At 48.3% G+C, this 9,059-nt stretch overlaps 1 protein-coding gene across 3 annotated transcripts in view; it reads left to right on the top strand.

Annotated features, from left to right (window-relative positions):
• The window catches only part of cdon (cell adhesion associated, oncogene regulated), a 40,672-nt gene that overhangs the window by 10,517 nt on the left and 21,096 nt on the right, over positions 1–9,059 (top strand). For 2 of the 3 annotated variants that reach the window (XM_049726125.1, XM_049726123.1), the window contains 3 exons: positions 122–193; positions 4,284–4,570; positions 7,008–7,121. The gene's annotated coding sequence lies outside the window, so the exon portion shown is untranslated. The remainder of the gene's footprint in view (positions 1–121; positions 194–4,283; positions 4,571–7,007; positions 7,122–9,059) is intronic. The other variant, XM_049726124.1, reaches the window with a different exon arrangement.

Genomic DNA, 9,059 nt, shown 5'->3' with positions numbered 1-9,059 from the left:
TCTTCGGGACAATCTGTTCTTGATAAAATAATGATGAATTCATTTATTGATTGGCTCCCAATTTATTATTTTCCACGACATCCTCATTGGGTTCTCATGCATTGCATTTGGCTCCTCTTAGATGTCACCTGTCCAACTTCTCATTAGCCCCGCCCCCTCCTCTTGTGGGAACATCTCAGCAATGGAATAGAAGGTTTGTGTATTTTTACTTCACACTATCCACCCAAACGTGTAAAAATCCTCGTTTGTTAGATGTTAGCGGCCGCTAGACGACCGATTAGGTGCGATTATGTTAATTGCGTGTGACATCACGTCACGATTAACGACGTCAATGCTACACGTTGCAGGTGGGGCAATTTTGAGCGCAAAGCAAACACAAATGTGTTTTCAGTTTTCACTCGGTGAAAACGCTTGAGCGTGAGCCATGTGACGTGTTTGGGAAAGGGAAAGAACGGAGCGCTCGTGAAGCCGCTGACAACTTGTTCAAAAAAACAAAAAACACTGAGTTGATTTTTGTAATGCGGCCTCTTTTAAAAACATGTGACTTTAGTGTGAAATGTGTCAAAGTGAGCTAACCTGGAACACAAAGGGCGAAATGTTTCCAAGACGTAAGTGGATGTTGGCTTTAGACGGGGTTGAGGGGGTCACACCCGTACATGCTCCTTGTCACTTGGCCGTCAGTCACACTTCAAACTCCATTCTGTGAAAATGTGACTTTTTAAATGTGTGATGCCGTCTGCCCACTTCATTATTTGTGTTTAAGTGTTTTTAAACTGTCTTAAGTGGAGAGGATAGACAAGAGGGAGCAGTGACCCCTGTCCACCTCTCCCTCCATCAAGCCTGCCGCCCTCTGTCTCTCTTTCTCTGGCCACTGTGACTGTACTCCTTTCTCCTCCCGGCTTTGTTTGAAAACAGCTTTCAATTTCCTGGGTAGCCATCTTCAAAGGGAGCATTGGTGAGGGGGGTCAGAGTGGGCTGCCAGAGGCGCAGTGACAGCTGGGAGGCAGGAGACTCAGAGATCACATCAGAGAAGTCCACGTTGTGAGCGCCAACTGACGCCCCCGCCGCCACGCCATCCTCCGAAAGCTGAGCGATGACCGCCTCTCGTATTCCCCTCGCACAGCAGCGCACCCTCGAGGACAAATACGCAAGAGGGAAGCCCGGGATTGGAGGATGGGAAAAATAAGACAGTTAGCTGGGTAAGGGGGGGGGGAGTCGGGGGTCTTTGCTAATCCCTCCACATCTGGCTTCTATTGGGATGCAGAGGCCGCTAAAATAATGTTTTTCACCCGACAAGCCTTTCTGTGCTATAAATTACCCGGCAGCCACTCAGTGAAAGCCATTGGAAGGAGGGGGCCACTTTGTGTTCCTGCTGAAGACAACTCAACTAACCCCCCCCCCTCGCCCTGCAGTTAAAATGTGCCTTCCTTCCTGTCGTCCATCAACAGACGACAACGTGCAGGCAAGAGGTGGCTTCCCCAATCAATAACTGCATTTGGACTCTGTTGATAACCAAACCAGCAGCACCTAGACACATAAAACAGATTTGAAGATTAATTCAATGAACGGCGAAGATTAGCGTTCCCTCCAATGACTTGCCACTCGGACAAAAATTCACATTGGAATAGAAATGTGATGGCATTCCGCAAGTCTCGATACTAGGTCCCCTCTATATCAAAATGAGGTATTTGGCATTCCAGCAAGAAAGCAAGATAAGATATAGCAAAACAGGGGTCCCTGTTTTCCGTCGGCAGTGGAGATAAATGCAGAAACGCAAAGCAGATTTATTACGTTTAGTCAAGCCGCTTTTGTCCCATCAGTGACCTCTCACAGCCACAAACCATAAACCAGGTCCAGATTCCTCCCCCCAACAACAACCTTCCATCTCCTCTTTTGGCAGGAGTTTTTTTTTTTATGGACATGGCCTCGGGGATTAGAAGGTGATTGGTTCATAACAAAAACAAATATGGAATTGGTGTCCTTGAGCAAGGCAACAAATTCCCAAGTGACATCATAGACTTGCTATAATAGACATGGAATTATTCTGGGATTCCAACATCTCTGTCGCTCTCCGCCACGTTTTATGCACACGTGTCCAAACCGCCATTATTATATATATTAGCGCGGCCAGGAAGGTTGTTCGTTCAAACTGAAACGCGAGACAAGAGTTCACTTGTAGGTAAATAAAACACGTCGCTAATAGAAAGCAGCACAAAGTCCTAATCGGAGGCAGACAACAAAATCTTGTCAGCATATGTGGGAAAGTCGGGAAGGAAATCAAACTCATTGTGATGTGTTTACTGCCGAGATTGGAGGCAAATGTCTTCTGGCCTCTTTATGGCCCCATCATATTTCATCTTGTGCACAGCACCTGTAGGAATGCGGGCCCCCGCACCCCCAGCAGCGGTGAGACGGTCCGCCCGGCCGGGCCTGTCACCCGTGATGAGCCCAGGCTCATCAGTGTCGAGGGGCAAGCCGAGTTCAAGGCGCATAAAAGCGCCGCGTGGACGGCACGGCAGTCGAGCCCAGGGCGAAGGGCCTCGCCGAGGAGGGAGGTGCGAGGTCACCGCCTCTTCGCCGCTAACACCAATTAGATGAATATGAGCTGACAGGTCGTAGGATGAAAGGCAGAAGGTTGACTAATGCGACCATCCCGCCGCGAACGTCCGAGCGAGCCAACTTGATTTTACAACCATTAGGCACCTGTCGGAGGCCGGCGCAGGTGATCCCCACACTCTGGAATTACATCTGGGACGAAACTAGAGCCTTGCGGGACGCCGAGCGGCAAACGGCTTGACGGCCATCTGTCCCGGCTTTCCTCTTCTGTGTAGCTCGAGACGTTGACTGCGTGTCCGTCCGTTTTCTATTACCGTCATGGGTAAGCCGGAACCGGTCCCGGCTGATGGTGAGGAAGAACCCAATGAAACCGGTTTTGGCGACGTCAGCCGTGCTAACCGCTGCCAAAGATCTCGACTATGCTATGTGAGGTCACTTCAGCATGAGAAAAATATTTTACATGTCGACTGGGGCTTCTGTTTGAAGAGAGACAACAGCAGAAGTGCTGGGTTGGGCGGGGGGGGGGGGGGGGGGGGGGGACGTTGTTGGGGTCAGCGCTGACATATTTCATCGCTGTGTAATTCTAGCCGGCCGTGGCCCATCATGTGTCATCCTCGTGTCAATGGGGCCTTTGCCACATACTTTCGCCCCCTCCTCCTCAAAGTCCGTCTCACCATTACTCCATCCCATAATTACCCTGCGCTCACACAATCCTTCCCGGCCTTCCCGTTCATCCTTTTGCCCGACTGCCAACTCCTCACATGTTGTCATCGGCCTGCTGAGAAGAGGGCCGGTCCGGTGCTGATCCGCTGTCGAGACGGGTCTTACTGAGCCGTCTGCTCGCGCATCTGCTTTCACACAAGAAAGCGACCCGACTCTGTACCGCTAAGATCACTGGGCCTTAAGGCTAACGGGCTAACGATTAGCATCAGCTTGAAAAGGATTCATGAATGTCGAGCATTTATTTGATTTCCTGCACTTAAGCGCGCTGACGTCCTCCAGCGCGGTGCCAGAGTGGCCTCTGGAGTTGATCTCCACCAGGGTCAAAAAGATAAGACCTGACCCTGGAATTCCACTGAGGGAGCTTCTCCCTTCCTGATGAAGGATGGACACTTTTCATGGAGATGTTGATGTAAATCTTCCATACTTGGGGTTGTGGAACTTTCTGGAGGGTGGGGGTGGGGGGGTTCTTCTCCATGCAGGGGTCTAACATATCAAAGAGCAAGGATGCAGCAAGGAGCGGGGGGTGGGTGGCGCTGTTTGAAGCTCTACTTTAGGGGGGGGTGAGTTGGCTTTTGTTCCCACTCCTCCAGCAAGATCCCCTGAAAAGATCACCAAGTGGGCTCGATTGGTCACGGCCGAGATCGCCCCCCTCTGATTGGACACGGCGGAGCGGCAGATGTTGGATCTCCGGCAGGGGGGCTCGGATGCTTGTCGCCAACTCCCGTCCGTTCACGCCGCTGTCATGTTAACGGGATCGTCTGATTGGAGAAATAAATTGAGTTTCAAACGTTTCCAATCTGACAATATTTCATTCGAAACGAAAGAAGTTCAAAGCTGGTCGTCTCGTTTTTACAAACAATCGAGAAGAAGATACCGTGAAAGCTAATTACAGATGAGATTCCACGTGTGCTGATTCTGTTTCCTCTCCTCGTTTCCAGATAAGAAGAAACTCTCGTTTACACAGTCCACTAAGTAAGTTTGATTGCTTGACTTTGTCTCACCAGACGCTCTGAAAAGAAAAAACGCCTCCGTGACCGAGGAGTCCGAGGAACCAGATATGTTATCTGGAGGAATCTGGAGGGGAAAAGCATTTCCCAATCTGGCCCGCCTCGCCTTGGCCCGTCCTGCTTGCGGAGGAACGAACCATTTGGACCGCAGGCCTCTTCCTGACATCTGACAATCCCAAAAAAAAAAGATCTGAAGAAGGAAAAACGGAGATAAGAAATGCTGACGCGGCCAACTGGGTGCGAGCCACAAGAGAACAGCCGTGGTCAGCCAAAGGTTATTTCAGGTCAGGTCACTGATTCATTTCCAAACTTTTTCAAAATATGCGTTGACGCAAATGATTTCTAAACGTGCGTATCAGCCAAAAGTGTCATCAGGCGTGTCGCCATCATTTCAAAGATGGATCATTCCAATTTCTCAACCAGGATATTTTATTGACATGAATTCTTCAACACAACTGTGACTTGATCATTTTTTTGTGGCCTACAAAAAAAAACCCAGCAGACTAGGTTTGAAGGAAAAAAAAAAAACTATTTTCAGTCGGCGTGCAACTTCAGCGATTTTTCATTGCAAAATAGTTTTTTGTGCTTGGTGACCAGAAGGGACCATTTAGGGACCACATCCAAAGTCCGGATGTGAGTCCAAAAGTGACACATTTCCGGAAGTGGATTTGATCAAACGTCAAGTAATGAGCATCGGCTCCCATTTTGCCGTTGATGGTCCTCCTCAAGGTGATGACGCTCTGCGCCTGTGCCTGCGTCTGGATGCAGTCAGCCCGAGGCCTGCATTTCTTCCGCACGTCCCGTTGCCCGATGGATGGATAGTGACGGCCGGCCAGTTGGTTCTCATTACGTCCTCTGCACTTCAAAACTACTCACAAATCAGCCAGACCCCCGCCCCCTCCCTCCGCTCCCCCTTCCTCACCCTGCGCCGTTATTCTTTTTCATCCCGATGTCCAAAATTGTTCCTGAAAGTGAAAAACATTGCCAGAGGCGACTTTTTCCTTGGGTGTAATTTTTTTTAATATCCTCTTCAGACTTTTTTCAATTCTTCCATCCACTGTGACTCGTTTTCTTTTGGATAAAGTCCCACCTCCCTTCCAAGTCCTTTTAGGCATTCCTACACCAAAGTCTGGGATAATAGGAAAATAGTAATACAGTTACATTTAACACGTGGAGAGTGTTTAGGGAATCACAGTTTACTCTGAGATTCTGTCCCGCTTCCTCCTGCCCCCGCTTTGGTTTTCTTTTTCATCCCAAGGTACCAAATCGTTCCTGAAAGTGAAAAAAAGTTTGCCAGAGGCAACTTTTTTCCTCCGGAGTATTTTTCTAATATCCTCTTCAGACTGCACGTCTCCCCCTCCCTCCTTCATGCCTCCTCTCTTTTAAGTAAAAGCCTGTCATCCACCCCGCGGGGGCTCCGCTGGAATGCCGCCGCAATATAGAAGAGCCGTACCTTTGCATTCCCGCTAATGTCCGAGTGGGTCTCCAAGCGTGGGGTGAGGGAGGGGGGAGGAGGCTGGATATGGAAACAAGGTGGAACTGTGCTTTGTTTGTTGCCCTCCGCGCATACCAGCGCAACATTTGAACAGCAACAAAATAAGGCACAGATGTGCTTTTCTGGCTCCCGCTTGGCTTGTCCAAGGCCCCGCATGGAGGTCACATGGTTTGGAAAGCGAGACGTTCTCCCAGGCCTCGTCCGTGCACACACACAAAAGGTATTTGTCCAGCCACGTTTTTGCCTACTTTTTCGCTCAGGTTTTTGAAAAAGAATTGTATGTTTGTCCTGGTGGCATGGCCGCCATGAAACAGGCCCCATTTTGGGACCGGCCCCTTAGTTTGAGAACCCCTGATCTCAAGGCGAGCGCTGAATCTTTCCAAGGCATGGTAACATCTCCACGTTGCCAAGTTTCACACGCAAAACACTCCCGTCTGCTCTCCGAAACTCCCTCGCACACTCCAGCGTTGATTATTTCAATCAGTCAGACGTGTCGGCCTCCGTGCGGCTGCTTTAAATCAAGGCCGAGATGGAAGCGCTGGAGAAAGTCATGGAAAGAGAACACACCTTGGTACTGTGGTACTCGGAGGCCCTGCCAGGCTGCTCTTCATCCACCAAGTGGCGCACGGCCAAATTTCTTCTCGCCTGGAAGGTTTTCTTTCTCAGCTCGCAGGCGCCCGATATTTCAATAAAATCCTCCCGAGGAGTGCCGGCGTGATGGACTTCCATCTGTTTTCTGTCTCCTGGACAAGAGTGAACTCAACAGAACATCAATCCCTCAGGGTGTCTGACTGCTATTTTGTTTACAACATTTTTTTGTGGGATGGCTTTGGGTTCATCTTTTTGTCCACTTGCTGGAGCCTGTAAAATATTTTGCCAGGATAAAAAAAAAAAAATGGAATTTCAATACTCGGTCCAATTCTTGCAGTTTTAACGAAACGTATTCACTGATGTTGTTGTTAGCGAGAGATAAAGCATGGCAGATTTTTGGGCGTTATTTTTGCAGCGCACGGCTTTTTTGACCCCTGGCGCACTTAAGCGTTAGTTAACACTCCATCCGGCCTTTTTTGCTCCTCATCAGTCATTAACCAAGTGTGACAGGCTTGTCTTATTAGCCTCCGTGCTTCTCTGCACATGTTCTTGCCGGCCCCTCTAATGAGCACTTTAGACCATCTCACCTTCTCTTGCTGATTTATGACTTTTTTTTGGTTCATATTTTTTTGCAGCCTTGATCAGAGGCCGCCAGCGACTCGGGCAGCTGCGGGCAACATGACGAGAGGTGTGAACTCCCCCGAGCATAATGAGCCCACGGCGCAGGCGGATTACACGGCGGGTCAAAGGTGAGGGGACGGCGGCCGGAGAGGCTGCTCCTAATATCCGTGAGGCCGATTAACCGAGAGGAGATTAAGTGTGTCAGTGTCCATGAGAATTCCATCTGCTCATCCGGAGAAGAGCTCAAAAAAAAAAAAATCAGGAATTGAAGTTTAACGGTGTTAGAAATTCGGATTCAAGCTCCGGAAATTCAAATTCAGATGGCACAAATATACTTCAAGAGGAAAGTAGAGTACATAAAAAGTCAAGACTTTAAAAAGCCTCCCGCCCTTCCTAAGTCAAATTCCCAGAAGGAGCACAGCACAAATTATAAATCTACAGTCAGATGCCTATGAAAGTATGAAATCAAACTCACCACAAAGGAGGCCAAGGAGCCAAGTTAGGCCATAACTCTTCCTCTCTGTCGGGGAACATTTCTCTCTCGCTCGCTCACTCTCTCCCTATCTCTCTTCTCTTCAAATGGAATAGCAGTTGTCTTTAAAAGTCAAACTATGCAAGGTGAGGTTGCCAAGGTTATCCTTCCTTGGAGCTATAGACCGAATCAAATTATATTACATTATTTTACTGCATTTTTCTTCCAAGACCCTGACAGACTTTTTCTGAGTTCATTTGGCTATCACGTGTTGCATCAATCAAGATTAGTCGGCCCGTCCCAGAAGAGGTTCTGCAAGCACAAAAAAAACACGACTTTATCATTTCTTGTCTCTCTGCTTTTTGTCAAAGTCCAGCCTGGCCTCCAAATTTGCGTCTTCATCTGCAAAATATTCCCATAGGCTAAAATGAATGCATTGGCTTCACTGTCCCAATATTTTTGGAGAACTGTGTCATGAAGCTAATGACCCCCCAATTATTTTCAATGAATGGAGCCATTGATTGTGTTGCAAGTATTTTCCTCTTTGGAAACTGTTTGCTCTACGCGGTTACTCGCTTTTCTGGAGCGGCGACCACGCACGCATTAGACGCCGACTCTCAGAGTCGGGACAAAAGGAGAACAGATATGGATCCTCTTCTCTTTGTCCAGAGCGCCTCGTATGAAACAGAAGCCACTCGGATGGCTCCTTGCAGGAGTCCCGGGCAGGCTTGAGAGATTTATGGCCCTCGGAGAACAGATTGTTCAGGGAGCTCTGTCGTCGTCTCAGTGGCGCGAGGACGGGTTGGAGGGAGAACGAGAGATTATGAAGACATCGCTTGTCTCTGTCTTCGCCTCACATCTGCCTCCGAATCTCCCCACAAAGCTCATCCTGTTCCGGGAGGAAATCACACCTCTGGGATTAGACGAGCTCCGGCACATATCTTGTGTCTTGTCACTGACTTCTGCTTTGGCCCATTGTCAGCAATGTGTACGCACAGACAAAACACAGCGCACCACCACGAGACCCCCATCATGATCCCGGCAACCTGCGAGAATTAAAAAAAACAACTATCTTTTTTTGTTGACATTTTCCTCTGGCTCCACACTGATTATCTGCTGCCGATTACAATTCCCTCCTCGTGTCACATGTGAAGGAGCGCACAAACAAACTGTTGCAATGAGGGCAGAAACTTTGTTGCTGACATTTTTTTTTCAACTAAAACAAAACATGATAAACCAATAAACCTGCTCTACAAAAAAAAAATATCATGACAAAATCAACAACTATTATAACCTTGGGAGGAAGTAACCTTGGGAGGATGCACCAGTTCATATTTGACTTTTTGAAACTGGCAGATTAAAATCACATTGGGGGGGGGGGGGGGGATGTGTAAATGCATCGTTATGATTCCTTAATGTATCTTTAAAGTTTTATTATTGTGAAAGCCCTGGAGGTATCATTTGTGCACAATTTGGCAGTCTCACAAAAACGTTAGCGCTTAGCATGATTTTAGTTGCAGATGAAATGGCTTTAAAGAGGCGGACATTTTGGGAATGCTGGATGTGCGCAAACGGCTTCTGGAAATCTTGTTTA

Source organism: Syngnathus scovelli, chromosome 7 (assembly GCF_024217435.2).
Source record: "Syngnathus scovelli strain Florida chromosome 7, RoL_Ssco_1.2, whole genome shotgun sequence".
NCBI lineage: Eukaryota > Metazoa > Chordata > Actinopteri > Syngnathiformes > Syngnathidae > Syngnathus > Syngnathus scovelli.
The sequence above is the reverse complement of the archived record's forward strand: the minus strand, read 5'-3'. Positions and strand labels throughout refer to the sequence as shown.